The following is a 7,660-nucleotide window of genomic DNA, read 5'->3' as shown; positions in this document are numbered from 1 at the left end:
CACCCACTCCCATCATACCTGCAACAAGGCCTTATTCTTATGAGAACCTATGCCTGCACCCCTGCATTTAAAGGGTTTGTTCATGTTGGACTATTTGATAGGTTGCCGGAATATAAGCTGATAATAGTTGTGGCCATAATTGTGTCTGCTGCTATTTGTAGTGGCTCTCCTCTCTAATATTATTAGGATCCCAATTTGGGGTTACCCCCATGCTTTAACCCCTTAATGACGCAGGGTATTTTCCGTTTTTGTATTTTCATTTTTTCCTCATCACTTTCTAAAAATCATAACGCTTTAAATTTTGCACCTAAAAATCCATATTATGGCTTTTTTTTGCGCCACCAATTCTACTTTGCTGTGACATTAGTCATTTTACCCAAAAATCCACGGCGAAATGGAAAAATAAATCATTGTGCGACAAAACTGAAGAAAAAACGCCATTTTGTAACTTTTGGGGGCTTCCGTTACTACGTAGTAAAATTTTTTTGCAAAAATAACACCTTCTCTTTATTCTATAGGTCCATATGATTAAAATGATACCCTACTTATATAGGTTTGATTTTGTCGCACTTCTGGGAAAAATCATAACTACATGCCGGAAAATGTATACGTTTAAAAATGTCCTCTTCTGACCCCTATAACTTTTTTATTTTTCCACATATGGGGATGTATGAGGGCTCATTTTTTTGCACCATGATCTGATGTTTTTATTGGTATCATTTTTGTTTTGATCGGACTTTTTGATCGGACTTTTTATTCACTTTTTTTATGGTATAAAAAGTGACCAAAAATACGCTATTTTGGACTTTGGAATTTTTTTTACGTGTACGCCATTGACCGTGCGGTTTAATTAATGATATATTTTTATAGTTCGGACATTTTCACATGCGGCAATACCACATATGTTTATTTTTATTGACACTGTTTATTTTTTTTATTGGGAAAAAAGGGGGGTGATTCTGACTTTTATTATGGAAGGGGTTAAATGATCTTCATTAACACTTTATTTTCACTTTTTTTTGCAGTGTTATAGCTCCCATAGTGGGCTATAACACTGCACACACTGATCTTCTACACAGATCACTGCCTGGCAATAGCCGGGCATTGATCAGTGTTAATGCCGCTCGAATGCTCCTGCCTGGATCTTAGGCACGGAGCACTCATTCGGCGATCGGACAGCGAGGAGGCAGGTAGGGACCCTCCAGCTGTTCAGCAAGCTGTTCGGGACACCATGATTTCATTGCGGCGGACCCGAACAGCTCCACTGAGTTAACCAGCACAGTTTACTTTCACTTTATACGTGGTGATCAACTTTGATCGCCACGTCTGAAGGGTGAATACCGGGTATCACCGCGATCAGTGATGTCCGGTATTAGCTGTGGTCCCCGGCCATTGATAGCCGCCGGGACCGACACAATATGAGGTGGTGTCAGCGCGTGACCCTGCGTTCTATCGTGGGAGCCCGCTCATGGCGTATGCATACGTCATATAGCGGGAAGGGGTTAAAAGGGCATGTGTAAAATGGACAACTCCTTTATTTTCATGCAGTTTATATGTTAAAAGGGTTGTTCAGAAGTTTAGGACACCTTAAAAATTATTGTTTTTATTCCTTTTTTTACTGCATGTTGACATGTCAGCAGGAATTTGGTGAGTAGCGGGGGCCATTGGAACAGCAGGGGTCAACTTGGGGATTGGGCTAATAAGTATATATATATATATATATATATATATATATGTTTTTTTTTTTTTTTAAGGCTATCTTCACACAGTATTTTCAGCTGTCCAATGCTCATAAAATGACAGTTTTACAGGACAAAAATCTACAATTTTTTTTTTATTTTTCTATTATTGACTTCTATTAAACTCAATAGTAAAATGGCCATTTGTTAATACAGGCGTTGTTTTAGGGCTTTCATTTTTATGGATGTAAAATTAAAGGGGTATTCCAGGCAAAACCTTTTTTTATATCTATCAACTGGCTCCGGAAAGTTAAACAGATTTGTAAATTACTTCTATAAAAAAATCTTAATCCTTCCAATAGTTATTAGCTTCTGAAGTTTTCTGTCTAACTGCTCAATGATTATGTCACGTCCCGGGAGCTGTGCATGATGGGAGAATGTCCCCATAGGAACTGCACAGCTCCCGGGACGTGAGTCATCAGAGAGCAGTTAGACAGAAAACAACAACTCAACTTTAGAAGCTAATAACTATTGAAAGGATTAATATTTTTTAATAGAAGTCATTTACAAATCTGTTTAACTTTCCGGAGCCAGTTGATATATATAAAAAAAAGTTTTGGCCTGGAATACCGCTTTAAGTGGCATGTCCTTTTTTTGGGCTGTTTAAGGACCAGTCATTTTTTTCCAGTATTTCCTTGCAAAAGGGACAACAGCAAGAAAGATCGGATGGGGTTGGCTATAGTGGTAATGTTAACTATGGTGGCTGTTGATATGTGTCCCAGCCTTAAACACACACCCAGTTCTAAATTGATCAGAATTATCTTGGTAAACATCTCTTTTAGACTTGTTCAGCACACCTTAGCAGATTCCTAGATAGAACAGTTCAGTACCTAATCCCTTTCACAAACGCCATCTTTGAATTTACCAAACCCTTTCACAAAGGCCTGCCCCCCCCCCCCCTCCACGTCAGACATATCAGGGCTTATTTTTTTATGGAACATGGTGTACGTTTTACTGCCACCCTTCATTTATAATGAATAATAGAGACAGAAAATAATTATTTGCATGGCGAAAAAATAGAATTGCACAGATTTGAGGGGCAATCATTTTTCGGAGTTCGCCATATGGTAAAACTGAACTGCTAAATTTATTCTATAAGTCTAGCAATACTAAATTGGGATATTTTTGGTTTTGATTAACAATAAACACTTTGTAAGCCTCATAAATGGCTTTTGTAAGCAATCGTTCAATTGCTAATGTAGATCAATGTAATGCATATGCATTTCACTGATCTATCAGATCTGCACTCTAACCAATCAGCTCCTTGCAGTTATATTTCAGGAGGGGGCGCTTGGGCTACTATGTGTGGTGAGCCACTGTGGTGTATGGTGGGCCCACGGTGTTGCCGTGAGAGTGGTGGGATCAGATGTTATAAACCCCGGGGGTCGGATGGTATTAACCCCTATGTGTTCGCGATGCTAGTGTGGTTTTAGGGTTCCGGAACACCACACGCCCAGATTCTCCGCTATCCCACGCGCTAGTAGTGAATAAAAAGTCCACAACCAGTTCGGGTCAAACGGAGGCTTTACTAAGTAGAAGAGAGGTGTAATTATCTTCACAGCTAAGGCCAGATTTTCCAGAGAGGTGTCCAGTACCCAGAGGACCTCGCAGCTTGCTGGACAATATCTGTAATAAAATTTACTTTGACTTGTACATAGACTTGACTAGACTATGTGCAGGACTTGACTATTTGTAGTGACAGCAGACATAGACTTGAAGACTTACTGGAGAGACTTGTAGCTTTGTGGTACTCCAGATGATGAACACTTGTCCTGAGATCTCTGGTACTTGCTGTCTCAGCAAAGACTTGTTCTCAGATTAGATGGTAAGATCCAGGAGAGCCAATTGCAAATGGACACCCCTTTATATAGTGGGAGGCTGGACTAAAGCTCATTGGTCAAGCTGTGGGTCATAGTTTAAGCTGGTGTTCTCTGGGAGTACATGTGACAACAGATCATGTGACTACATAACATAACATGTGACATGCTTATTCACAGATCCTTGAGACCTCCAACAGGTCCTGTAGACTATCTATACATAGAGATCCTGTCTATGCATTAAGGAGATACACAGACCATATAAAACAACAGGGAGAAAACAAAGAGAGACCCTGCAGGGGAGCCCCCAGGTCACTGAGGGACTCATCCTGACAGGGCCCACAGGTAGTATAGGACCATGTACCTGTACTGGGACATTACATATGCACCAGGGATATGCACCAAAACTCCTCAGCCCGCGCCATACTACCTCAGCTGACTCATTAAGTAATGGAATGTCATGGGTTGGAAAAGGGTTAACTGGGTGTTTCTGGGATTTCCTTTTGTAAAATAAACAATTTTGCTCAAGCTGAAGGAAAGTAGAAAAAAGCTATACTCATCTTCCCTACTTCCCATGTCACCGGTGTTCTTTGTGTTGGTGTCAGCACAGGGATTTGTCAAAATGTCAAAGGCAGAAGTCTCTGCTCCTGTATAGTACACTGAATGGCTGGGCCAAGTGCAGAGTGCCCAGCCAATAAAATGTAGTGAATGGAAGCTACAATGCAGACAGTATTGCAGCTTATATTTGAATTGCTTAGTGTACAGGCAGGGCTGATGCAAGGATTTTTGACACCCTAGGCGAAACCTCATTTTGCTGCCCCCCAACAATACCACCATACAATAAATGAATAACATTGCCAAACCAGAACAATACCGTCATATTGTGAACGAATAACGCGAACAAACCAGAACCGAACAATACCGCCATGCCTTGACTGAATAACAACACCATACCAGAAAAGAACAATATTGCCATACAGTGGCTAAATAACACTGCCATACAAGAACAATATCGATATACCATGACTGAATAAAAACACCATACCAGAACAGAAACATACCACTATACCATGACTAAATAACAATGCCATACCAGAACAAAACAATACCGCCATACCATGACTGAATAAAAACGCCATACCAGACCATTAACATGCCACCATAATGTGACTGAATAACACTGCCATACCAGAACAGAACAATACCCCCATACTGTGACTAAATAACACCACCATACCAGAACAATACTGCCATACCGTGACTGAATAAAAACGCCATACCAGAACACAACAATACCACCATACCTTGACTAACACTGCAATAATACACATCTATAGACACACACATAAATATCTATCTATAACCCCGTCCCATGCAGGGTATATTTCTCACACATGCATGGTGTAAATATACATATATATATATATATATATATATATATATATATATATATATATAGCAATGTTTCCCAACCAGGGTTTCCCAAATGTAGTTTAGAAACAGCTGGAGGCACCCTGAGAAACACTTATGTGCATATATCAGCGTACCCCAAGCTGGGTGCCTCCAGCTGTTGCAAAACTACAACTCCCAGCATACCCTATTGCAGTTTTGCAATAGCTGGAGCACCCTGGGAAACACTGGTGTATATATATTTACATTTACACATTGAATTCCCCCCAACCCCTCACATACAGGGCCGTGGTGTCTTTGATACCAGTGCCTCTGTCTTTTGCGCAAAGGATAGGGGATAAGATGTCAGATCGCCACGGTCCCACTGCTGGCTACCCCCAGCACCCCCGGCACCGCGCTGTCATTACTGCACAGAGCAAGTTCGCTCTGTACGTAATGACGGGCAATACATTGGCCGGAGCATCGTTACGTCATGGCTCCGCCCCTCATGATGTCACGGTCCGCCCCTCAATACGAGTCTATGGGAGGGGGCGTGGCGGTCGTCACGCCCCTGTCATAGACTTGCATTAAAGGGGCGGGCTGTGATGTCATGAGAGGCGGAGCCATGACGTCACGCTGCTCCGTCCACTGTATTGCCCGTCATTACGCACAGAGCGATCCCAGGGGTCCCCAGCAGCGGGACCGCGGCAATCTGACATCTTATCCCTTATCCTTTGGAGATAAGATGTCTGGGGGCAGAGTACCCCTTTAAGGACTCAGCGTTTTTCAGTTTTTGCACTTTCGTTTTTTCCTCCTTACTTTTCAAACATCATAACCCTTTGAATTTTCCACCTAAAAATCCATATGATGGCTTATTTTTTGTGCCACCAATTCTACTTTGTAATGACATCAGTCATTTCACCCAAAAATACACAGAGAAAGGGGAAAAAAATCATTGTGTGACAAAATTGAAGAAAAAACGCCATTTTGTAAATGTTGTGGGCTTCCGTTTCTACGCAGTGCATATTTCGGTAAAAAATTACACCTTCTCTTTATTCTGTAGGTCCATACGGTTAAAATTATACACTACTTATATAGGTTTCATTTTGATGATTTTGTTGTACTTCTGGAAAAAATCATAACTACATGCAGGAAAATTTATACGTTTAAAAATGTCATCTTCTGACCCCTATAACTTTTTTTATTTTTCCACTTATGGGCAGTTTGAGGTTTTTTTTTTTTTTTTGCGCCGTGATCTGAAGTTTTTATCGGTACCATTTTTGTTTTGATCAGACTTTTTGATTGTTTTTTATTCATTTTTTAATGGTATAAAAAGTTACTAAAAATACGCTATCTTGGACTTTATGTGTACGCCATTGACCATGTGGTTTGATTAACAATATATTTTTATAGTTCGGACATTTACGCACACCACGATACCACATATGTTTATTTTTATTTACACTGGTTTTTTTTATGGGAAAAGGGGGGTGATTCAAACATTTATTAGGGAAGGGGTTAAATCACATTTATTAACACTTTTTTTAAACTTTTTTTTTGCAGTGTTATAGGTCCCATAGAGGCCTATAACATTACATACACTGATCTTTTACACTGATCACTGGCATGTATTAACATGCCATTGATCAGTGTTATCGGTGCTTGACTGCTTCTGCCTGGATCTCAGGCATGGAGCAGTCATTCGCCGATCGGACACCAAGAAGGCAGGTAGGGATCCTCCCGGTGTCCTGTAAGCTGTTTGGAATTCCGCGATTTTATTGCTGCGGTCCCGTACAGCCCAACTGAGCAGCCGGGATACTTTCTGTTTCACTCCAGAAGCGACAGTCAACTTTGATCGCCGTGTCTGAAGGGTTAATACAGGGCATCACTGCGATCGGTGATGTCCTGTATTACCGTGGATCCCGGCCGTTGATGGCCGCCGGGACCGACCCGATATGACGCGGGAGCCGGCGCAGGGCGTTATATCGCGGGAGTCAGCGCAGGGCGTAAATATACGTCCTGCGTCTTTAAGGGATTAACACTTTTTAACCCCTTAAAGACTCAGGGTTTTTCAGTTTTTGCACTTTCGTTTTTTCCTCCTTACCTTTTAAAAATCATAACCCTTTCAATTTTCCACCTAAAAATCCATATTATGACTTATTTTTTGCGTCGCCAATTCTACTTTGCAGTGACATTAGTCATTTTTCCCAAAAATGCACGGCGAAACGGAAAAGAAAATCATTGTGCGACAAAATCGAAGAAAAAACGCCATTTTGTAACTTTTGGGGGCTTCCGTTTCTACGCAGTGCATATTTCAGTAAAAATTATACCTTATCATTATTCTGTAGGTCCATACGGTTAAAATGATACCCTATTTATATAGGTTTGATTTTGTCGCACTTCTGGAAAAAATCATAACTACATGCTGGAAAATTTATACGTTTAAAATTATCATCTTCTGACCCCTATAACTTTTTTATTTTTCCATGTACAGGGCAGTATGAGGATACATTTTTTGCACCGTGATCTGAAGTTTTTATCGGTATGATTTTTGTTTTGATCGGACTTTTTGATCACTTTTTATTCATTTTTTAATGGTATAAAAAGTGACCAAAAAGGCGCTTTTTTTGACATTGACCGTGCGGTTTAATTAATGATATATTTTTATAGTTCGGACATTTACGCATGCGGCGATACCACATATGTTTATTTAAA

Source organism: Hyla sarda, chromosome 1, assembly GCF_029499605.1.
Source record: "Hyla sarda isolate aHylSar1 chromosome 1, aHylSar1.hap1, whole genome shotgun sequence".
In the NCBI taxonomy this organism is placed as follows: Eukaryota; Metazoa; Chordata; class Amphibia; order Anura; family Hylidae; genus Hyla; species Hyla sarda.
The sequence above is the reverse complement of the archived record's forward strand: the minus strand, read 5'-3'. Positions refer to the sequence as shown.